Source organism: Podarcis vaucheri (assembly GCF_965113315.1).
Source record: "Podarcis vaucheri genome assembly, chromosome: 7".
Classification (NCBI taxonomy): domain Eukaryota; kingdom Metazoa; phylum Chordata; class Lepidosauria; order Squamata; family Lacertidae; genus Podarcis; species Podarcis vaucheri.
In genome coordinates this window covers 24,385,326-24,410,759 of record NC_138765.1, presented here as the reverse complement: position 1 = coordinate 24,410,759, position 25,434 = coordinate 24,385,326, and the positions used below count along the sequence as shown (strand labels likewise).

General features: G+C 44.5%; 2 protein-coding genes across 9 annotated transcripts in view; both read left to right on the top strand.

Annotated features, from left to right (window-relative positions):
- HIVEP3 (HIVEP zinc finger 3) overlaps positions 1 to 25,434 on the top strand; it is a 271,325-nt gene that overhangs the window by 123,202 nt on the left and 122,689 nt on the right. For all 8 annotated transcript variants that reach the window (XR_014221801.1, XM_082231449.1, XM_082231452.1 and 5 more), the window contains exon 2: positions 11,532 to 11,622. The gene's annotated coding sequence lies outside the window, so the exon portion shown is untranslated. The remainder of the gene's footprint in view (positions 1 to 11,531; positions 11,623 to 25,434) is intronic.
- The window catches only part of ZCCHC17 (zinc finger CCHC-type containing 17), a 351,579-nt gene that overhangs the window by 235,748 nt on the left and 90,397 nt on the right, over positions 1 to 25,434 (top strand). The window lies entirely within an intron of this gene.

The window sequence follows — 25,434 nt, the reverse complement described above, 5'->3', positions numbered from 1 at the left end:
GCCAACAAAGGTCCGTATAGTTAAAGCTATGGTTTTCCCAGTAGTGATGTATGGAAGTGAGAGCTGGACCATCAAGAAGGCTGATCGCCGAAGAATTGATGCTTTTGAATTATGGTGCTGGAGGAGACTCTTGAGAGTCCCATGGACTCCAAGAAGATCAAACCTATCCATTCTGAAGGACAGATCCTGAAGCTGAGGCTCCAGTACTTTGGCCACCTCATGAGAAGAGAAGACTCCCTGGAAAAGACCCTGATGTTGGGAAAGATTGAGGGCGCAAGGAGAAGCGGACAACAGAGGATGAGATGGTTGGACAGTGTTCTCGAAGACATGAGTTTGACCAAACTGCGGGAGACAGCGTAAGACAGGAATGCCTGGCGTGCTGTGGTCCATGGGGTCACGAAGAGTCGGACACGACTAAACAACAACAGAGCACATGACATAACTGCAGAGGATGCCAGGCTCGAATCCTGATATCTCCGGTTTAAAGGTTCAGGTAGCAGGGAGTGGGAACGATCCCTGCCAGAGATGACCCTGGAGAGCAGCTGCTGGCCAGTGCAGACATTACTGGGATGGATGGGCAAAGGGTGTGAATTGGCAGCTTCTTGTATCTTTTGCACACACATGAGGTGCTTGAATGCTCTTCTGCATATGAAATTCCCTCCTATCTGCACCCGCAGTTGCTGGCATCTGTTGACATACAGCTTTCCGATGCGATTTACGAGCCCGGTTTTATTGTCTTTACGAGCTTTCGTTCCCTCCGCCCCCTGAAATTGTACCACTCCTTTCCCTTCTCTGGTTGCAGAGCAGCTTAAGAGAGGCTCTTCACAGCTCCCAAAGGTCAACTCTGAGGTTGTCGTTTGTTTTAAGATGTTATTGGCGCAGGGCTAGAGGGGACGGAGCCAAGGAACGCGGTTAAGAGTGCGGATTACGCTTGTAAATTTTAATTAATCACATTGCCGCTGTATAAGGCAGCATTGTGGCATGTACTTGACACTGAAGTATTCTATTTCTTACAGCAACACCGCCCTATTTGCTTTTGAGTGCGCGTGCTTTTAAAAAAGGCAGGGCAAGTAGTATCTGTTTCCATGAACATTTTGGTTTGGAAAGGGGCTTCTTAGTACTCCCGTCAGCTAAAGGCATTTTTGCTTATTGGGATGCTATAGTTCATTTCACTATTAGATTTGCTTTTACACGTGCAGGGAAGGATCAACTAAGAATGTTTGCCCTTTTTGGAAGTTGTGGAGAGTGTCTTTCTCTGAATACTGCATTTGTTATTGAGGGGCTTTATACTGCTTTATATGAAATATCAGCCCATGGCCTTTTAAACAGTGTGTGTGTAGGGGTTATTGTTTTCGTTTGTAGCTACATTTTGCATTTTTTATATTGTAAACTCCCTTTGATTCTCAGATGAAGGGCAGTATAGAAATTTAATAAGTAAATAAATTTATAGCAGGGATGGGATTTTTTTTTATTCAGGTCACATTTTGTTTACAGTGGTACCTCGGGTTACAGACTGTAGTGGTTGGGAGTTACTCATGCATAATCCTGCTCCGTTTGAGCATCGGATTGCCTGGTTAAACCCTCTGGACTGCACAGCCCATCTCAGCGTGGCTGCCCTTAGTCACTCGTAGTATCTGTCTATGGGCGTTTCTTAAAGCGTTGCCAACATAAGAGTTGTTTGACGCCCATTCGTCTCCGCCTCTCACTGCGCGGGAGTCTCCTGCGCAGGGTGGGCATGGGCAGCGGGGTGCTTGGGCTCTCCTCGCTAACTTCCAATGAAGAGTCCTGGAGCCCCTGCACCTCCCTGTCCCGTTGCTCTCCTGGATCCCTGGTGTTACACTCATTCTCTTCCCCTTCTTCCCCGCTGAATCTCCCCCTAGCGCTGGGACCTTTTCCTGCAGAATCAGAGACCCTCTCCTTCTCCCGTGCCTCTGATGTCAGTTTCCTGACACAGACGCTTCAGGTTACAAACTCCGCTAACCCAGAAATAGTACCTCGGGTTAAGAACTTTACCTCAGGATGAGAACAGAAATCGTGCGGCGGCAAGCAGGAGGCCCCATTAGCTAATGTGGTACCTCAGGTTAAGAACAGTTTCAGGTTAAGAACGGACCTCCAGAATTAAGTTCTTAACCCGAGGTACCACTGTATTTATTTATTGCTTTTGTATCCTGCCTTTTTCTCCCCAAAGAACTCAAGGTGGCACGCTCTGTTCTCCCCCTCCTCATTAAATCTCCCCCACAACCCTATGAGGTAGCTTAGGTTGCGAGGTAGCGGCTGGCTCAAGGTCACCCAGAGGGCTACAAGTAGGTGAGCGGGGATTTGAACCCTGGTCTCCCAGGTCCTAGTGCAACACTCTAACCACTACACCCCACTGGCTCTTGAGTTTTAATGCGGACCTACCTAACTCGCACTTTGCAAAATAATGCAAGGGACAAAATACAGCTTTACTTCGAAATCTGCGCTTGCCCGAATTTCGAGATGCGGTTCTCCAGTGCAGCATCCCCCTGCAATCCCTACACAGATCTGGCTGGCACAAGGCACAAAACCACAGCTCGCCCCTATACACGAAGCCAAGCCAGAGCACAACTAAATGCAGCACAGCCATCTTCACAGAAAAACTCTTCACAAGCTCAAGAGGTCAAGAAACAAAAGCTTTAGCAACTAATCTACACTTAATGACCCACCCAGTGGTATTCAGAATATCACTCATGAAATCACTCAAGATATCCCTCAAGTAATTAAGGAACAAAAGAAGAAGAGGCACACTAATCTAGGAACTTCCTCTCTGCCCAGAACGTTGGAGGCTATACACCACACCCCTCAACAGTATTTATAGGAACTCAAACACCAGATTCTGCTCTGTTCCAGTAACAAGAAGCCGAAAGCACCAGCCTGAAGATGACGAGTGAGACCTCGTCGAAACGTCGCACAGACACCCCGACTCTTACACGGGAAGACACCCGAAGACACCAAAACCTGCATTCCTGTACCCGTGAAAATCTACGAAAGCATATATATATATATATATGTGTGTGTGTGTGTGTGTGTGTGTGTGTATGTGTGTATGTGACATGACTAAAATAGGCTCTTTCAAAGGTCTCAGACCAAATAAACCCAACTGGCTGACCTTTTCCTGTTTTTCATTAAATGCTGCAGAATGTGCACTGAACTCACTGATGGTCATAGAATCATAGAATCATAGAATCATAGAATCATAGAGTTGGAAGAGACCACAAGGGCCACCGAGTCCAACCCCCTGCCAAGCAGGAAACACCATCAGAGCACTCCTGACATATGGTTGTCAAGCCTCTGCTTAAAGACCTCCAAAGTAGGAGACTCCACCACACTCCTTGGCAGCAAATTCCACTGTCGAACAGCTCTTACTGTCAGGAAGTTCTTCCGAATGTTTAGGTGGAATCTTCTTTCTTGTAGTTTGGATCCATTGCTCCGTGTCCGCTTCTCTGGAGCAGCAGAAAACAACCTTTCTCCCTCCTCTATGTGACATCCTTTTATATATTTGAACATGGCTATCATATCACCCCTTAACCTCCTCTTCTCCAGGCTAAACATGCCCAGCTCCCTTAGCCGTTCCTCATAAGGCATCGTTTCCAGGCCTTTGACCATTTTGGTTGCCCTCCTCTGGACACGTTCCAGTTTGTCAGTGTCCTTCTTGAATTGTGGTGCCCAGAACTGGACACAGTACTCCAGGTGTGGTCTGACCAGAGCAGAATACAGTGGCACTATTACTTCCCTTGATCTAGATGCTATACTCCTATTGATGCAGCCCAGAATTGCATTGGCTTTTTTAGCTGCTGCGTCACACTGTTGGCTCATGTCAAGTTTGTGGTCAACCAAGACTCCTAGATCCTTTTCACATGTACTGCTCTCAAGCCAGGTGTCACATGTACTGCTCTCAAGCCAGTCAGGGTACTGAGTACTGTTATCAGCCCAGACAGCAGCCCAAACTTTTCCCAGAAGCTAAAATCAGGTCCTGCGGAACCTAAGTCAGACACAGTTTAATCCAGGCTTCAATATTTCCCTCTTCCTCCTTCCCCTAAATTGGCTTACCGCAAGCAGTACAATAATGCTCTCAGTTAATTTGGCTGCTATCCACATGGGTGAGTCTGAGGGTGACCACTTACACAGTGCCAGAAAAAGAGGGCAAAGCAGGATATTTAATTTAAAAAATGACCACGTGTTAATTATACAGATAGCTGCAAATTTAGAATTCTTCTGGAGTATCCAATATTAGTCACACTCAGGTGTCTAATTTTAGTGGGTCTACCTGAACTAACATTGGATATCAAAATTATGTATCAAATCACCGACATACATAATTTTAAAATTTGTACTAATAATTACTTCTAACAATGAGTGGTAGATTTCTCTCTCTCGCTAGAGCTTCTTTCAGTAAATGAACAATAAAATCACATCCCAGCACCCCAATATTTCAATTAAATGTTTTAACTGTTTTAACATTGCATTTCTCATATTGTTGCAACCTGCACTGGGGTGTAGGGTAGATAAGAATTCCAATTAAGCAATCAAAATACAGCTGTACCTTGGAAGTCAAACGGAATCCATTCCAGAAGTCCGTTCAACTTCCAAAATGTTTGGAAACTAAAGTGCATCCTCTGATTGGCTGCAGGAAGCTCCTGCAGCCAATCAGAAGGCACAAAAGCCCCACTGGACGTTCGGCTTCCAAAAATAGTTCGCAAACCGGGACAGTCACTTTCAGGTTTGCGGCGTTTGGGAGGCAAAACGTTCAAGAACTAAGCTGTTCCGAAACCAAGGTACGACCATAACATCAACAACAAACTGCTGTTGTCATTGTCACCGTTATCATCATCATCAAAATACAGTATGTCTCGTTGTAGTGAGGAAGTGGCGGGAGCGAGCCAGTAGTAAACCACACAAAGTTAAGTGAATTAACTCTTTATTAGAAAAAAAGAGGATCTGCAGTAGATCCAGGCCTCATGATCCAGGCCTCATGAGCACAGCAACTCTTCTTCAGTAGGCCTTGCCTTTATGAAGCAGTTGTGAAGACTGAAGGTCTCACCTTCCAACAGCTGCATAAGTCCCCTCCTCTCTAGGGTTTTCTCCAACCAATCAGAGACTGTGCCTTTGTGATGCTAACTTCTCCTTTGCCCTCTTCATGCCTCTCCTGGTTCTGTGAGACCAGCAGAGAGGGGACCTTGTCGCAGCAGGAGGGGAGATACCTCTTCGGCAGCCTGACTCATCTCTGCCTCTTGACCACACACCTCCAACTCTCCTGCTTCTGGACGTCCCTATGCCACAGACTCTGCCCGCTTACTAAACCCTGTTGGCTCTTCAGCTTCCGACACTTCCTCATCCCAGTCTTCTCCCTCTGACCTCTCATCATCTTCCCACCACCAATCCCCGGGCTCTGAGCCTTCTTCCCTTGGTGCTTCCCCAGCTGGTTCCTCCCACCACTTTCATTTTTGCCGCAAACAAATAATTGAATCTCCCCCCCCCCTTTCTCTTGTGACAATGGCAGTGCCCTCCCAGAGGCAGAAATGCATCTTGCGTTCTCGGCGTTGCGTTCTCGGCGTACAGAGAGTTGCGTTCTTGGCGTACAGAGAGTTGCGTTCTTGGCGTACAGGCCAGGACCTGCTTATCTTCAGTGTATAGAAATTGGAATGATCTGATCCTATTCGTAGCCTTACAGAAAGTCTTCCTGTTACACAGTTTTAGAAATTGTTTTGGGGGGAGTAAATATATGAACACCTTGTCTTAAACATTTTGTTCATCGTTCTAAAAGAAAGCATGTCATAATTCATTTGACTTCTCATTTTCCCCACTCTGGGGAGGGGCGGGGAACACCTCCCCAGAAATCCTCTTTCTGCTTAATATTTCTGAACCTACACATCTCTACACCCGAAACACTCTGCCTAACAGTAGAACTGACCCTAGGGAAGAAGGACCTATGGCTTCCTCCATGGCGCTTATACATTTTCTCCATATTGCTCACAATGTTCCATATGGAGCTCTGTGCAAAATGCTCTGATAATTGAAGCAGGGCAAATCAGCTGATTTCGAGGGCATGGGGGGTTTTTTGCTTTGTTTTTAAGCAGCTTGTGCTTTTAAAGTGTACAATGGAGAGAGAGAGAGAGAGAGAGAGAGAACAAGAGAACCTCCTGATAATCTGCACTCTGTGAAAATGGAGACTGAAGATTCCCTGAAGATGCCGGTGTTAAGAGCCATTAGATCAAGTCTAGCTTTTGTCCCGGGGGCCATGGCAAAATGTCTACCTCTGTTGCTTTCTAAGGGCTTTCTCTGGTCTAGTGTTAAAGCATTTTAAGTGGTGAGGTTTCCTTCTAGTCTTCTCATAGGATTTTAATGCCAGGGCAATCACCTCACTAGAAATTGCTCCTAATAGCTTGCCTTTTTTTGCTTCCTTTCCGGCTCTCTCATTGCACTCTTTTCATTCCCACCCCCCCACATCAACTCATCCTAGTATTTGTAAGTTCTTAAAATAAATCTGCTGCCATGTCTTGAGGTAGCCAAAAATTAAATATGTACTTTAGACTTCTGTTGTACCGTGGGAAAGAGGCAGTGGTAGAACATATCCAGGTACTGCTAGGAAGAGTTCCACATTACTGAGGAAGTCAGGCCTGACAATGGTACCACCTGCCTCAGTTCAGAGTTAGTGCCACCTGCCCTCCAGATGTTGTCAGGCTCCAAATCCCATCAACATTAGCCAGTATGGCCAGTGTCCAGGGATGACAGAAGTTGTTGACATCCGGAAGCTTCTGCATTGGCTACTCTTGCCTTAATTATATATCCAGGTTTGAAGACTGCAACACAATTCTCTGTGAGGTTTATCTTTGAGGAGTCTTAACTAGCTTCACTTGGTCCAGATTGCAGCTTCAGAGATGTTGGTTGATACTCAACCATGGGATACCAGCCTTGTAACAGCTGCGCTGGTTATCGCTTTGCTTCCAAGGTGCAATTCAGAGTGTTTTTGTGATGATCCTGTAGAGCCCTGAGTGGCTTAGGTCCTTAAGGATCACTGCTTCCTGCACCAACTTGCCTGCTCTCAGATGGAGAGGTCCTTTTCTTTGTCCTGCCTAGGGTGAAAACACAACTGCACAGAGCAGGGCAGGGCAGGGAAGGAGAAGAAGAAGAAGAAGAAGAAGAAGAAGAAGAAGAAGAAGAAGAAGAAGAAGAATTTATACCCCGCCCATCTTGCTGGGCCTCCCCAGCCACTCTGGGCAGCTTCCAAAAAAATAAAAATAAAATAAAATACTGTAATACATCAAACATTAAAAGCTTCCCCAAACAGGGCTGCCTTCAGATGTCTTCTAAAAGTCTGGTAGTTGTTGTTCTCTTTGACATCTGGTGGGAGGGCGTTCCACAGGAATAGGAGACTGCCTTATATTGAGTCAGACCATTGGTCCATCTAGCTCAGTATTGTCTACAATGATTGGCTCTGGCTGTCTAGAGATTCAGACATTCTCAGCCCGACCTAGAGATGCCAAGGATCAAACCTGGGAGCTTCTGTATGCAAGTTTAGTTGCTCTGCCACTGAAATGCAGGCCATACACCCTTCTCAGGTGTTATCCTCGGTCCTCTAGCAGTGCTGTCCCAACCCCAGCCGTGTACGAAAACAGAGCCTGTGGGCAAAAACCAATCGATTGACCATGGTGGTCTTCAGATCTCCCCATCTCAAGCCTCAGCAATCTGCCTTCAGCAAGTGGACCTTGAAAAGCCTGCCAGCCAGTGAGATTGACTGAAAAGATCATGAACTGCTGGGCAGAATTATGCCAGGGCTTTCCCATCCAGCCATCTGTTTGGGCAGGCACTGCAGCTTTTGTGTTACCCAGATGAGGTAATGTGCTGTGGCAGCCTGTGGAGAGGGAGAGAGGGAGGGAGGAAAGGAGGGAGGGAGGTGGATGGAGAAAGCAGAATGATTCCTCCTTTCATCAGAAATTGACTCGTCCATCTCACTTTGGGCAACAGGGGCAGCCAGCTTCCATTTGCCACTGGCCATGACACTGGGCCACATCCTTGTGGCCGCCTGTTTCCAGTGTCTCAGGAGATCAACCCTCAGGGCACAATAGCCAGGAGGCTTATTGTTTGTTCTAGTGCTGCTGACTCCACTTGCCAGCAAAAACCTGGATTTAAATATAGAAACCTTAGTTGCCATAACAACCATCATTTCTTTTTTAAAGAAAAAAGAAAGGAAGGAAGCTTTCCAGTTTGAGAGGTAGCAAAGTTCTTCTGCTATCCAAGATGCAAACAGCTGCTTTCGGTTCTTTTTGCAAAATGCTCAGCAAAATAAAATAAAACAGAAGCTTGGGCTCATTATATGAAAAGGAGACTGCAAACCCCTCTTGCTCCTCGTGAGAAGCAGGGGGTGGAGGGAGAGAGAGAGAAAGAAAAAGAAAAAGAGAGAGAGAGACATACAGAGGGGTAATGCCTAGGGCTCCATCTGTTGTTTTGATGCCTGGAGTGACCAGCCTGTGTTACAGCGGGGATTCTGCAGTGACAGGGATTTTGTGTGTGCATGTGTGTCTGGGAGAGAGAATGTGTGCATGTGTGGTCCCCTCCCCTCCTCCTTTCCAGCACCTTAGAACTATCGGAGTTAAAATTCATTACATACATGCATGTGGAGCAGAAAAGCGGGCTGGGGGGTGGGGGGGAAGAATGAGATCACCAGAGGCTGATGAATTATAAATCACAGGCAGAGACTCCGATGACCAGCAGCTTGTATACCAGTGTGATGCGGCTGTTGCTGGAGAACAACAGGGGCTTGAGGGATCAAATGTTGCAGGCAGTGATAACAGCAACCCGATACTATTGGAAAGCAATCTTGCAAGCTCACCAATCGGAATGACTCCCTTAAAATTTCAAGGGGGTCCTTCGAAATACAAACAGACCAAAAATAAAAACCTCCCAGATATAATATTTCTCTCTCTCTATTTTTTTTTAAGGGGCTTCTATTTCCCCTATGCTCAGAGACCAAAGAGGTGCAGTGTGCTCTCCAGAGGCTGTTGCACATCCCATCAGCTCTGACCATTGGATCTGCTTGCTGGGCCTAAAGGGAGGTGGAGTCAAGCAACATCACAAGAGCACCATGGTGGCTGCCACTGCGAGTAACCAGAGTCAGGGTTTTTTTAATGAAAGAGACTAATCTAGGGATGTCGGCCAGCAGTGGAACAAGCTGATTGGGCACCAGGGGTGGCATTTTTTCACCTCCCTCAGTGGTGACACCAGGGGTGGCCCACCCCCCTTCCTCTGCCCCTGATGTCGGCATAAAATGAATAAATGAATTCACTTCGGCTGGCGTGCCGAGGTTCTAAAAGCTGCCTGGGGATTTGTCCACTGATCCTGTGCCTGTTCAGGGCATCTTGTATTGCAGATGGCGCTTGCGGTCTCTTCCAGCTCTATAGTCCTATGATTCGATTATCCCTGTTCCCTTCAATTTCATTGGCTGCTAGAGTGACCACTAGTGCATTGCCCAAAATGAGGACGTACATCACCCAAAATGAGAATTTTTGGGGAGGGAGGGAGAAATGCAGAAGCTAATTTGCACATGTAGATGCAGATTTAGAAAAAAATAAAATCATGGGTGGTGGACTTGTGGTCCTCTGGATGTTGTTGGAGTCCTTCTCCTGTTGGCCCTAGTGATGAGGAGAGTTGGAGTTCTGAACATCTAGAGAGCTACAAGTTCCCAACCCATGATTGAATTACAAGGACAATACACCTCACCACAATGGGGAAGAATGTGACTGGGTGAGCTGAGAGCCTGTTCATTCTGCTGCCCAGGTGCTCCTCACTGCAGATCATAGAATCATAGAGTTGGAATAGACCACAAGGGCCATCGAGTCCAACCCCCTGCCAAGCAGGAAACACCATCAGAGCACTCCTGACATATGGTTGTCAAGCCTCTGCTTAAAGACCTCCAAAGAAGGAGACTCCATCACACTCCTTGGCAGCAAATTCCACCGTCGAACAGCTCTTACTGTCAGGAAGTTCTTCCTAATGTTTAGGTGGAATCTTCTTTCTTGTAGTTTGGATCCATTGCTCCATGTCCGCTTCTCTGGAGCAGCAGAAAACAACCTTTCTCCCTCCTCTATGTGACATCCTTTTATATATTTGAGCATGGCTATCATGTGTGGGGGAAGCCAGCTGAGAAGACGCTGGAGCCAGCTGGAGCTTTGCCTTTCTTTTGAGGCTGGCTTCCCCCACACATATCATATCACCCCTTAACCTCCTCTTCTCCAGGCTAAACATGCCCAGCTCCAGATGGGCAACGTCAATTATTATGACCATTGTTTCATTTCCCGCCCTTCACCTTAAGGTGAACAATAATAGAAACATATTTTTTTAAAAAAAACACAACTTACAACAATAAAAATAAGGTCGATCCTAAAAATACACTCCTCATGTGTCAAAAGCTAAGGTGAAGACACATGTCTTCAGCGTCCTTCAGAAACTGTACAATGAAGGTGTCTCCATGGGGAGGGTGTTCCACAGTTTAGGGGCCACCACAGAGAAGGTCCTTTCCTGGTTTGCTGCCCCCTGAGGTTTTGTGGGTGGAGGAACTCCCAAGAGGGCCCCCTCTGCTGGTCTCAGCATGCAAGAGGGTCTGTAGAGAAGGAGGAGTTCTTTCAGATATCTAAGGCCCCTGTTGCTCCCTACTCTTATGTCTTTAATCTTGACTTGGATTGGGAAGCCCCTCAAATCTTCCTTCAGACAGAGAATTGTGTCCTCTGTAAAGTTGGACCCACATCATCCCCTGTATTAGCTGTCATCTCTTGGGGTGGGTGGAAACTTGGACCTCAGTAACGCATCGTGCGAAGCCTTTTATCTGACGTTATCGAGGAGATACCGATATGTGCCTTAATTATATCACATGTGTGTGTGTGTGACTTCATAATTCTGGGTTGGTGCCACATACCAGGAGGCGCTGGCTCATAATTTCTGGCATGCTTTCAGACTGACCCTAATATTTGCTGCATCAACGGACAAGCACTTAGGGTCTCCCCCTGGCATTTTCGGGTTTGGAGACAATGCTGTGTCATCATGTGGAAGAGAAGTGGCGGGGGGCGGGAGCAGGGGGGAGTTCCATTGCGCAAACCCAAGGTCTTATTCTCTTTATATATTTCTTTAATTAATTAACTTGGAAAGCCATCACAAGGGAAAACGTGATAAGTGATACATAGGTAAAATCAATCCTGTGTGAACTTGGCTTGTTTTCATTACCCGCAGTTTATGCAAACCACAGTCCCCCTACTTCGGATGTAACAGGGAACCGTTATTTGTTTGGTAGTGGAAATGGATGCTTCTGTTCTCCAGTTTTTGGCCACAACAGATGAGGAGAAGGCTGGGAAAATCTGTCAGGCCAAAGCTTGTGCAAGCTTGTTTGTGTAGCAGGAAACCATAGTTTCCTGTTACCTCTGAACCTGGTCTCTCTCTGTGTGTGTATCTGTCCCTCGATGTGATACACGTATCATGGCCAATATAGTTTTCATGTTCAAAACAATTTCTCATTTCTTCACCAGGCTTTTGTTCAAAAAACATCTTCCTCTTGCTGATCACCTTAAAGACTGCTGCTGAAATATACAGTGGGGACTTGTAGTTGCATCTTCACAGGTAAGAGACCTCTAAGTAAGGAAAAATACATTTGTTTGCTTGTTATGCATGCTGAGAGAAATTATTTTGGGATGAGATTCAGCAGATTGTTGCAATTTTGCTGTAATGCTCTGCCCAAGGACACCCCAAAGACCTCTTAGGATCACACAAAGAGTCAGGCAATGGAAGCAGAGTTGTTTGTTTGTTTTAGATCATGGATGGGGAACTCTGTTGGACTACAGCTCCCATCATCCCTGACCATTGGCCATGTTGGCTGGGGCTGATGGTTAATGGAGTCCAACAACATCTAGAGGGCCACAGGTTCCCCATCCAAGCTTTAGGTGTTGAGTTGCTGCCACTGTTTACAGTGCAATGAATTTTCTAGATAATTCTAGATAATTGGAATTTTTTTTGATGCCTTGATTTAACATGTTTATTTTAGCTGTATTTAATGAGCAAAGCTAAAAACTCGAAAGCTGCCAGGTCTGCCTAACACTGTATTTCCCAACTGGCATCCATTCGTTTTTATTAACGAATATACGAAACAGAAATTTTCCCAAACAAAAATAAAGAGCTGGTGAGGGTGGGGAATTCTTCCCACATCACTGGTTGTATAAGACTCACTGGCCTGGTTTGGCTGATCATATCTCGACTTAATGAAGTGAGATATGAAAGGCATTTACTCTCTTCGCTGCTCCCTTTATGGGATGAATAACCAACCCAAAAAGTCTTTCAGTAGCCATAGTTTCCTGTTCAATCTCACTGGAAACTGTGGCTAGCGCCTTCAGAACAAGCCAGGATGCTGAACCCATTCCAAAGTATGGCCAGGCTTCTGCTAAAGCTGGTAACCATAGTTCCCCAACTCGGACGTAACAGGAAACTATGATTAATTCTAGCCTTTCTGGTCTGCTTGCTCACACTATGAAGCCACAAAAGATTCATTCACACTTTGCCTTATTAAACCGAGACGTGATGGTCCAAATGCAACTGCTCTCTTGTTGTCTCTCCTCTGCCTTGTACAGCTTTAACCGGTCCTGAAATTCCACGATGCCAAATTGTTTATTCCGAGATGAGTTTTTTTTTAAAAAAAGGATGTTTCATCATCAGATCGCTTGGTCTTGAAGTCGATTCTTTCTCTCCTTTTTATCAGAGCTGTGTGTCACATCCTGTTACCCGCGCTATCAAATGCCAACGTAAAAACATGGTTCCTGTCCTCTCTCTATGAAGCACTTTCCATTTTCCGAGATGTGCAGTGAAGCTAATGACATTGACATACCTGCAAATATCTTTAGGGCCCCCAGCTTCTGTAAGGGCATCTTCTCCTATGAGAATCTGCCGCCAATTAACACCTTCCTCAGGGGACCATCTCTGGAAGTTCTTGCCTCTGGTGACTAGCTGTATAGCTGTTAGAGACAGGATCTTCTTGATGGTGGCAGCACAGCTCATTTCGTCCGCTTGTTCACTTGCCTCCTTTTCGTTAATGGTGCTGCAGGCTCTATTAATTGCTGTACATCTTCTCTCTTAATTGCTCCTTTATCTGTGGGTTTTATTGTTATTTTGGTGCATCGTATGCTAATTTTTCTTTCTGTAAGCTTTTTTGTTGTTGTTGGAAGACGAGCTAGAAATGTTAGGAAATAAAACTTTTAAAGACGAAACAATATTTCAAAATGGAATAAGGGAAAGCAGTTTGTTTAAATCTTGGAGTCTCAGAGTGAATTTGGTTTTAGTCTTATAGGCTGCCAGGGCTGCAGTGTGGTCTTTTCTATGTATGTACTTAGGGCAGTGCTGGGCCACGGTAATTGTTGAATGTGAGGAATAGTGTGTTTGTGTGGGTGTGTAGAGGTGGATTGACTGAGCTATGGGTGTGTCAGCACATGTGGAATTTGTGTGAGTAATTGAGTGAGTGGAAGTGTATTAAATTAGTGGAAGCTTATTTCATGGATCTTGATGTTTTACATATTGTATTGCTTAATTTTGTTGTTTGGTTTTTCCCACAAACCGTGTGTGTGTGGGGGGGGGTAATAATACAGTGGTACCTCAGAAGTTGAATGGAATCTGTTCCGGAAGTTCGTTTGACTTCCAAAATGTTCAGAAACCATGGCGCAGCTTACGATTGGCTGCAGGAAGCTCCTGCAGCCAATCAGAAGCCACAGAAGCCGCACTGGACGTTCAGGTTCCAAAGAATGTTTGCAAACCGGAACAGTCTCTTCTGGGTTTGCGGTGTTCAGGAGCCAAAACGTTCGACTTGCGATGCGTTCGAGATCCAAGGTACAACAACAACAACAACAACAACAACAACAACAACAACAACAACAGACTAGACCAGTTCAGGAGGTGAACATGACACCATGAGTGGAGATAGCCAAAAATTCTTTATAATGCATGCTCCATTCTCCCCCCTCCCCACAATGGACATATGATTGATAACATGTTTTCTTCTATTGTATATACTTTGTTGTTCTTGTTACTACAATGACTTATTGAAAACTCAAATAACTCCCTTAAAAACTCAATAAAATACACAGTTTAAGTAACAGTGACGGATACAACCAATATCAGTCATGCACTGAAATCAAGGACATGATGAATTTAGGGCCAGGTATTTAAATAGGTCTACTCTGAGTAAAATGCAGCTGAATGTAAACCATGTTTATGCACCCTTTATCCCATTATTTTATATGCATTTACTTGGCCGGATAATTGCATTGGAAAAATCCTGAGAAAATGCAATTTTTTAAGGATGTCATAGAATTGTGGAGTCAGAAGGCACCCCAAGGGTTATCTAGTCCAACCCCCTGGAATGCAGGAAATCTCAGCAAAAGCATCCAAGACAGATGGCCATCCAGCCTTTGCTTTGAAACCTCCCTGTCTGTTTTTCAATCTGCGTTGTTTTTTTGGGAAGCTACAAATTAGGTAAAGTTGCCTATCACAGTGAAGTAAATCTAGTGGGTGGCCTGAGCTCTGCCCGACTTGGGAGACTAAGCTTTATTGCAGACCCCATCGACACACTGTGCTTGTGCGAAACTGAATGCAGGTTTGTGGGTCCACCTCTCTATGCATGAGTTGCGTTTGTAACTTGAGGATCAGCCTGGAATCTCCATTTGTTTCCCTTTTAGCTCGTAAGGGCGCTTTCAGTGCTAATTTTAGGATATTCTCCAAAGATACAATCTTTAAGGTCGGCGTATAATGAATACCCTATTTATTATGCTCCAAACTCTCTTTAAAAAAAAGAAAAAGATGTGGTGGTGGGAGGAGGGAGGGGGAGATGCCTCCTACCCTTAAATATGCCGATCTCCACGGAGCTGTAATTTTGGCGTGTTCCGAGAACAAGTCGTGGTAGGGTAAGGGCTCCGTCTAACAGCCAGGAAGAGGCTGTCTGTTTATATTTAAGGCTGTGCCGATGTGAGTTGTGTAAGCAGGTGGCACATTAAAATGCATGCATGATTTCCTACCAGGATGGAGCTCTGTTTTTACTGGCCTGCCCTGCCCTTGTAAGTGAGAGGGGGAAGTCAGGAACCATCGCAATGTGAGATATTTCAGGCAGCAGGAGAAGACCCAGAAGGAAAGATTTGTAGATTCTGGAGGGTGATTTGTTCCATCCCCCTATCTAGGCAAACTGTTGCCCCACTGTGTTTGGAAGCAGCCTGTTTTAATTGGAGCCCCTCCTACTTTCCTGGTTTGGGATTTGGAAGGCCTCATGGTAAACAATGAAAGAGATCATTGATAGGAGACTCGGGAGATGGCGCAAACCCCGCTATTCATTTTGGTTTGTCATTTACGCTTCCTCCCCTATGCCTGACAGCTGCATAACATACAGAAATCCTGCAGGTGAAGGGACTTCCTGCCATGGAGATACAGGCAACGAGACAGGGAAAGTATCTCCTGCTGGTTTTCTGTTGCTTGGTGGAAGCCAAATGCTCCCACATTGAATGAGCCAGGGTGAGATTTTGGAGGCACGACCACAAACAATTGGGAAGGATGGGGAGAATTTGCCAATGGCAGGTGCCATTATTTCTCCCACAAGGCTTCAGAGTGAGTAGGGGCAGAGAAACATTGCCCACAGTTGGATTTGGCTTTATAGAATTGTAGAGTTGGAAAGGACACCAGTGGACATTTAGTCCAACCCCCTGAAATGCAGGAATCTCAGCTAAAGCATCCCTGACAGATAGCCATCCAGCCTCTGCTTAAAAACCTCCACTGAAGATTCCACCACCTTCTGAGGGAGTCTGTTCGCCTGCCAAACAGCTCTTACCACCAGAAAATTCTTCCTAATGACATGGCTTCATCAAGTAACCAAATCATAATGGAACCAAATTGTGGTTAGAGCGATGTGCTTTGACACCAATGCTCCATGCTTTCACTCTGGAGACTTGCAGGGGGCGGGGAATGATGGCACCCCATTGCTTCGGTCATCCCCCCACCCCAGTGCTATGCAGATGGTATTGCCACCAGACTCCCCTCCCTTCCTGGGGTTGGGAAGAGACACAACTTAGCGATCTCAGATCCAAGGGTTGGGATTAGTAAATAAGCAAGTCTGTGCAAATGGATGGGATGGCTCAGCGGAGGATTTTCAGGGTTTGGCAGGGAGAGGCTCCTGAAGTGTTTGGTTTGGCAATGTGGAAGATAGCAAGAAAGACAGAGTAGCTGGCATGGAAGCAGCCGTTCCATCAGGAAGCAGGAGAGAAAGAGGGAGGGAGGTACAGTGGTAACTGGAGGACCTCTCCAATGAGTACATTGGCTCTGCTTGAAATACCAGGAACATTTAGCTCCACCTCTCCAATTCTCTCCCCGCCCCCCTTCCATGAACCTGGTCATTTCAAAAGCAAGGAACTAGTGCCTGAACTTGCTTTTCCCCTCTCCCTCCCAATCTCTTTTCCTTTTATGTGACATCTTTTAAATTGTAAGCATGAATACAGTGGCTGTTTCCCCCCCACAGATCTCTGTAAGCTGCTATGGGAGTCTTCTTCCAGCGGAAGAGCAGGATTTTAAAAAGGAAATATGTTGCTATGGGGAGTTGGAGGACAGTTTGCAAATGGGCTTGCATCAAGGGGATTTATTTTGTATTTGTTGAAGGATGTAAGGTACCTTGAGTATTTCTTTTGAGATGGAAAGTGTGGGGTATGAATTATCCAAATAAATACATTTTGTCTGAAAAATGCCAGAACTACTTAAACTTCAGAGATGGATAATAGGTACAAAATAGTTTTGACATAAGATTCAGTGTGGGGACATTACCATGAATTATCATACAGACTGTTTGACATAAATGCTTGACACATGTTTGTAGTGGGAGAGACAGGGCTCAGTGGTGAAGTGTCTGCTATGGATGCAGAAGTTCCCAGGTTTGTTCCATCCCCATCATTTCCAGGTAGGACTGGGAGTGTTCTTGCAGAGAAGCTGAGCTGGATGAGCTTAATGTTAGGTGGACTTGTAGCTGTTTGACTGTCCGAACCCAAGAGGGCTCACTAATGGTTCTTCATCACTCTGGAAAAAAGTGACAAGTAGGATGCTTCAGGGCCCATCATTGTTCAATGTCTTTATAAATGACTTGGATTGAGGGGATGCTCATCAAATGTGCAGGTGACACAAAACACAGAAGACAGGATTGGGATTCAATATGACCTTAACAGATTGGAGAACTGGGCCCAAACTAACAAAATGAATTTCAATAGGGACAAATGTAAGGTTCTGCACTTAGGCAGGAAGAAACAGCTGCATAAATATAAGATGGGGGACACCTGGCTTGTCAGTAGCACACGGGAAAAGGATCTATGCGTCCTAGCAGACCACAAGCTTGACATGAGTCAACAGTGTGATGCACCAGCAAAAACAGCTAATGCTATTCAAGTTACAAGAAATGAGATTTCAACTAAACATCAGGAAGAACTGTCTGATGGTAAGAGCTGTTTGACAGTGGAACGGCTGTAGTCTCTCCTCCCTTGGAGGTTTTTAAGCAGAGGTTGGATGGCCATCTGTCATGGATGCTTTAGCTGAGATTCCTGCATTGCTGGTGTGCTAGATGATCCCCAGGGTGCCTTCCAACTCTACATTCTCTGATTCCATGAAACCAGGAAGAGCTGCTGCCAGTCTGTGTAGACACTACTGAGCTAGATGGACCCACTTTCTGACTTGGTATAAAGCAGCATCCTATGTCCCTATATTTAACCTGCATGATAAAGTTTTTTCCATTATGTTAAATGATAAGCCTTTGAAACTGTTTGAAACCATTGCTGCTCAACCTTATGCATGTTTACTCGGAAGCCAGTTTACTCTGTGTGCGCAGGATTGCAGCCTCAATAATTGCAAAGAATCAGCGTACTGTTAGGGTAAATCAGGCATAGGCAAACTCGGCCCTCCAGATGTTTTGGGACTACAACTCCCATGATCCCTAGCTAACAGGACCAGTGGTCAGGGATGATGGGAGTTGTAGTCCCCAAACATCTGGAGGGCCGAGTTTGCCTATGCCTGGGGTAAATCATACAATTGTTTCTTTGTGTGTTTTCAAACACCCTAGTAACCCTTTCTTTGATCCCAAGCAAGCTAGCTCATTATAACACTCTACCCCTTGTATGGCAAAGAAGAAGCAGTGAGGTTTTTTTTATTCCCCTCTACCAAGTCACTAATGCAAAAGTTCCTGTATCGCATGTGTGGTGAGATCAAGTTACATTGTTAAGCTGTCTTCTATGCTGCAGGTTTATGTTTGCTATAAAACATCCCCCCACCGCTGTCTGAATGATCTATGGAGAAATAAGTGGCAGCGATTAAGTAGCAAATGAATAAGGGGGGTAAATTATGCTTTTCCTGAATCCAAGTCACATTAAATGTTTGTGTCTGCATGTGAGCACACATACAGGAAAGCGGGTGCTACAAAGCCATTCACTTTTTACTCAGTGTTGGGAAAAATCAGGCCCAGAGACCAAATATGGCCCTCTGAACCTCTCTCTGGCCCTCCACAGGTCACCCACGTGGCCTTGAACTCAGATAAGGCCTTTTGCTTGTCTGGATGGGGTAGAGAGAGGGATGGAGGTGTGTGAGTAGAAAATAGACTACTGTACAAAGGTAAATTTTAAATTCATTGCTTTTCTGCCTCTGCCCCCAGCGAGCCCTGGCATGTGGCCCTCAAAAAGTTGTCCAGAAAGGAATGTGGCCCTTTTGCTGCATTAAGCTCTTTTGGGGGAGGGAGAGGATATATTTAAAAAATGTATTAAGTAAGGATTGTATCCAATGTGTAACATTCCATATATCTTCCCACCCAGCACAGGGATTTCAATGGAAATCCCCTTTCTTCCTCCCCTTCGTGCTCCCTAAATCTGTTCAGGGTCAGATGTGGGGATAGTGTGGGGCATGCCAGGGACGAGGTGGGGGGTTCAAAGTTCCATTGCGCATGCAGAGATCCTTGCGCTCATGTATCGCGTTGTTGGATGCTGCCCTAAATAAACCAAAGTTTTGAAAATAGTGCAAAGTGAGATGGTGGGTAACTGTGCCTCTTTAAAGCAACATGGCCTATTACCATTTTAATTAAGGACTCAGCAGGCAGGAAAAGAGTTTTGAGCGGCTGCGTTTCCTTGTGGGGGATGCGCAACCTCTGCCACATTCAGGAGGATGAAGCGAAAGTGCGCTGATACACTAGTCACCCTGTATGTTTTCCATTTTGAGTGTCTGATTTTGTCAGCTCCTGGGCTTTCCTGGGTCCCAGAAGAAGGTTTGTAACTTTTTGTGTGTGTCTAGACAGCTCGATATTAGCAGTCATAGCCCACATAGGCTAAGGTTCATCACGACTCCCACATTAGCCACAAAAGGAAAGTAGTGTAGAGTACAAGTGGAAAGTGGTTGGAGGTGTGATTCAAAAAGTATATGAATGTTAGCATCTTCAGAGGACTTTCTTTCTTTCTTTCTTTCTTTCTTTCTTTCTTTCTTTCTTTCTTCTCTTTTTTTAATAATAATTTTTATTGAGTTTACATTATTTTGTTACAATCCATTAAAATCATAACATCACCAGTAACTTTGCCCCCCCCCGCCCACTCCCTGGCTTTCATAAATATTCACTTACAACTTGGCATTTCTCTATCAACCTATTTATCTTCTTTCTTTACTTATAAAATTTACTTTAAGAATTGTAAAGGAGTTCCAAGAATTAACATTACAAAATATTTTAACTCAAAACCTGCAAACGTTTTCAGTTGTTTACAATGTTCTCTCATATATTGTATAAATTTACTCCAGTCGTTTTCAAACAGCTCGTTGAGCTGGTTTCGGATCTTCCCCATCAGCTTTGCCAGTTCTGCGTATTCCATATATATATATATATATATATATATATATATATATATATATATAAAACTTCTTGCAATCCTACTAGCGTAATCTGTTGATTACAATTGCTTTTCAAATAATTCACAGATTTACTCCAGTCCTCTGAGAATCTCTGGTCCCGCGGGTTTCGAATCCTTCCTCTCATTCTATCTAATTCTGCATAGTCCATTAATTTCGTCTGCCATTCTTCTTTCGTCAATAGTTCTTCTTGTTTCCATTTCTGTGCCAATAGTACTCTCAGTTCTCCATGTTCCATCATTTTAGTCTGCCAATCTTCCAATGCTGGAAGTTCCTGCTGCTTCCATTTCTGGGCTAAAAATATTCTCGCAGCTGTGGTAGCATACATAAATATTCCTTCCTTCCTTCCTTCCTTCCTTCCTTCCTTCCTTCCTTCCTTCCTTCCTTCCTTCCTTCCTTTCATATTTCTCTCTCTCTCTCTCTCTCTCTCTCTCTCTCTCATATTCACACACACTCTTTTTTTCAAGATTTTTACGGAAGCATAGACACTGAAGATGCAACTGCTTATAAATTAGTATCTTGTTTTAAACCAAGGGAAATACTAAACCAGAATTTGATAGAAAGCATTTAAAGGTAGGGGTTGAGGTGGTCATCCTATAAGAAGATTTTGCTCTATCGGTTTCTTTTCACAAAACAAATGTTTGGGATTGGTTCAGTAAGAAACAAAGGAGGGAGTATGATCTTAGGCCTTAGGTGTCGGTTGTTCCTGTTGCGTTGTGGCTGCTTCTAGTTTGTTGTGAACCGCCCTGAAATCTGCAGAAAAAGGGTGGTATAAAAATAAGTAAATAGCAATGATATTCGTTCAACATACGGTTTTTCCTTAGTTATCTAACTCACTAGAATTTTTATTACAATACATTCTAGGTTTTTATACTTTTTAAAGGTTGCTTAAACACTTGTTTAATCAATGTTAGATTATTATCATTTTGGATTGACCAATTGAGCAATTTTTGAGCAAAACTTGTTGAGCACATTGTATAAATTAAGCACCCTTCTTTTTGGTGTCTGTGATATTCATTTCTCTCTTTTTTTAGTGTCATGTTATTGGAAGAGGCAGAGATCATAGCTCAGTGGCAAAGCACATGCTCCAAATGCAGAAGGTCTCGTGTGTTTAGTCCTGGCCTTACACAGGTCACCTGAGGACAGTGCTAGCTGTAGGTATGGCTGGAGTTGCAGGACCTTGGAGAGTTCAAGATGAGAAACGTGCTCTGCAGTAGTGTAGTGGAGGAAGAATTTGGGGGAGCTTAACTCGTGGGCTCCCCTTCCAGAAAGAATGATGATAACATGCCAGCAGGTGATATTTGCCAGTGTTGTAGGCTTGGAGGACAGGTCTGGCCTGGCAGATAATTCCCACTTTTTAGGTATCTTAAACCACTGTTCTTCAATCTTGTTACAACTCCTATCTTCCCTGTTGACTAAGCTGGCTATGGATGATGGGTTTTGTAGTCCAATGCCAGCTGGGGGCTGAAGGTTGAAGAGTTCTCTCCTAGGCTCAGATAGTGACTGCTTCAATGACAATGATTTTCATGGCTTATCAGGGATGTGAGCCCAGGTCTCCTCAGTCATAATCCAGCATACTGACCCTTTGCCAGCTCATGGTCCCCCCTTCTCACCTTCTATCTCTCATTTGTCTATATCTATCTATCATCTATCTATCATCTATCATCTATCATCTATCTATCTATCATCTATCTATCTATCTATCTATCTATCTATCTATCTATCTATCTATCTATCTATCATCTCTCTCTCTCTCTCTCTCTCACCTATCTATCTATCATCTATCTATCTATCTATCTATCTATCTATCTATCTATCTATCTATTTATCTATCTATCATCTATCTATCTATCATCTATCTATCTATCTATCTATCTATCTATCTATCTATCTATCTATCATCACCTATCTATCTATCTATCATCTATCTATCTATCTATCTATCATCACCTATCTATCTATCTATCTATCTATCTATCTATCATCTATCTATCTATCTATCTATCTATCTATCTATCTATCATCTATCTATCTATCTATCATCTCTCTCTCTCTCTCTCTCTATCTATCTATCTATCTATCTATCTATCATCTATCTATCATCTATCATCTATCTATCTATCTATCTATCTATCTATCTATCTATCTATCTATCTATCATCTATCATCTATCTATCTATCTATATCATCTATCATTTCTTGCCCTTCCCAGAAGAGCCCAGCATTACAAGCACAGCAACGATAGAATGCAATTTTAAAAGTTTTAAAAATAATTGAAAACCTCTTTTAAAATCTAATATTTTACACTGAAAGTTAATAACATCAGGATTGCAATAGGGGCTAAATTCCTCTGGATGACACCCACCTCTCCGCTTCCTCCTTCCAAGCTGAGAAGCAAAAGGGTAGCAATTCCCTTGCATGCAAGGAAGTACGGAGGATTTTCCACTCGGCTCAATATTTGTTTTCTCCCCTGCCTAGGAAGACAGAAGTAGCCCCCCTGTACTCCCAGGCCTTCTGCACTGCCCTCTTTCCAACATCCCAGGGGTGGTGAAAGCAATAAAAATGTGATCGTCTAGCAGTAATTTAACACAACATTACTGTGGGTCAAGTACAAACCCTGCAGCAGCAGCAGCAGCAGCAGCAGGGATATGATTAGCAATCGTTGTGGCGGCGAGTCAGCAATAAATGTCCGAGTTTATGCAGTTCTCTGGGGGTGTTCACTGACTAGCTTTTTCAGTGCATCACTTGTAAGCTGCAGACATCAAGCTCATTGAGCAAAGATCCGTTTCTTAAGGAACAGGGAACAAACTTTGCACTATAAAGGATTGCAGCAGTGGTGCCTCCCTTCTCTGCTAAAGTTTCTCATCTCTCTCTCTCTCTCTCTCTCTCTCTCTCTCTCTCTCTCTCTCTCTCTCATCTATCATCTATATATCTCAGGGGTAGGGATTTTTTTTCAGCCCAACCAAGGGCCACATTATTTTCTGGTCAACCTTCTGGAGGCCATATGAGAATGATGGACAGGACCAGAAGAAAACATGGAGATTCCTTGCCACCCCCTCAAGTGCTTTTGCCTGGATGGAATGTGTCCTTGAACAATCATAACGTCAATCGTTCCATAGAATCATAGAATTATAGAGTTGGAAGGGACCATGACAAGAATCATCGAGTCCAATCCCCCTGCAGTGTAGGAATATTTTGCCCAACGTGGGGCTCACACGCATGACACTAAGGTTCAGAGTCTCATGCTCTGCCAACTGAGCTATGGTTTGAGCTGGATGGAGTTCCTGGGTGGAGAGGCTTGTGGGTGGGTACATAGAAGACTCTTGGCTTTAGTGTGGGTGGGTTGTACCCTTCTGTACAGAGGTAGAATCACATGGATTGCTCTGACCACTTTTGCCCCACCCATCATTGGTATGTGGCCCCTGAAAGTTGCCCAGAAGGGAATGTGGCCCTTAAGTGACTCACAGCTTCCCACCCACGATCTAGGGTCTGCAATCCTTACATTTCTGCAAATGCACTAAGTCCATTTCTGAGGCTGGTTTCTAGCAGGAATGCTTCTTAGACAAGAGGTAAGCAGCTCTGTGGCATGTTTTCTCACCATCCAACCATGAATATAGGGGAGGGAAGGAGAAGCTAGCATACCTTGCATTCCTGAAGCGGGTGGTGGTGGTGGTATTGAGGCGGAGGATTCCTAGTAGCAAAAAACGGCTTCCTTGCTTTGGAATCTGGTATGCACATCCTGCTTCTCTGTATGTCTGGAAGAAAACAGACAATTCCCTTCAGGAGCCTTTGGTCACCTCTTGTACCTAATGGATTGAATATGCATTTTCAGTCAGCCACAGTGATGCTTTGCTTCTCTTTCTGGGCCTCTGGAGAGTCTGGCACATGGATTTTTTATTTCATTTTTTGCATTTGACTCCTTTGACTTTGTGATCTCTCCCAACTGCTTTTTTTTAAGGGAATATGGTAGCATTTCAATTTCAAACTTGAATAACCTTGTCTCTGAGCACTGTTACGGGACAGAATTATGAGCACAGCAATTCATGAGTTTCTGAAAGCTTCTTCCTTCCAAGCTAGCGGGCAAAGGCAAGTGAGTTCATGATCACAATTTGGAAGAGAGGGACTGGCATGCATTGTGGATAGTGAAATGTTATATTAAGTTAATCCAAAGCTTATAAACACCCCCTTCCTGTATATACCATGCCATTTCATTGGCTCTGGACAACTTTCTGCCAATACCATATTTTCTGTCTTGACTTTATGAGGAGCTTTTCCAGACTGTCATTATTTTGTGGGAGCAAATCAAGTGCTTACTGGAATTTGAGGTTTGCACAATTAAAGTGAATTGAAATGCTTTGCTGCCTTAGCATAACAAATCCACTTAAAAAAACAGTAGCAGCAGCAGCAGCAGCAGCAGACTTTAAGCAGTTAGGAAAGTGATGGTGAAATGCGTTGAAAAGTGTGGGGTGAACGAATGATTAATGGGAAGACATGTGAAACCTCCTGCAAGCAAATCGGGAGGAATGCTTAATGATAAAAACCAGACGTAGTCTAACCACTGCATAAGCTTTGTGCAAGCAAATCAGGGATCAATGCTCAATAAACGGGTCATACAGAGGAGCCTTGATTTTTGTCTTCAGAGGTTCCCCAGGTATAACATTTTGCAGTAACCCAACCTTAGAGGTTACCGGAGCAATAAATGACAGAGGTTAGGCAATCCCTGCCCAGTTGAGCCACCAGCCAAAGCTGATGGAAAGCACTCTGTGCCACTGTGGCCACCTGAGCCTCAAATGATAGCAATGGATCTGGAAATACCAGAGGGAGTGTAACCCCATCAAAAGCAGGCAGCCTCCCAGCCATCTGGTGTAGGGAACTACTACAACAACAACAACAACAACAACAACAACAACAACAACAACAACAACAACAACAACAACTTACTATTTCTACCCCACCCATCTGGCTGGGTTTCCCCAGCCACTCTGGGCGGCTTCCAACAAAAGATTAAAAATACATTAAAACATCAGTCAGTAAAAACTTCCCTAAACAGGGCTGCCTTCAGATGTCTTCTAAATGTCATATAGTTGTTTATTTCTTTGACATCTGATGGGAGGGCGTTCCCCACGGTGGGTGCCACTACCAAGAAGGCCCTCTGCCTGGTTCCCTGTAACTTCACTTCTCACAGTGAGGGAACCGCCAGAAGGTCCTCAGAGCTGGTCCTCAGTGTCCAGGCAGAACAATGGGGGTGGAGATGCTCCTTCAGGTATATTGGGCCGAGGCCGTTTAGGGCTTTAAAGGTCAGCACCAACACTTTGAATTGTGCTCAGAAATGTACTGGGAGCTAACAGTGCCTTGGTCTTATCTGGACTGAGCTTTAGTTTATTGGCTCTCAAGTCAGTCCATTACTGAGGCAGGACAAAGGTCCAGCACATCCTCTGCCAGACCTGCAGATGTAAAGGAGAAGCAGAGCTGTGTGTCATCAGCATATTGCTGACAATGTGC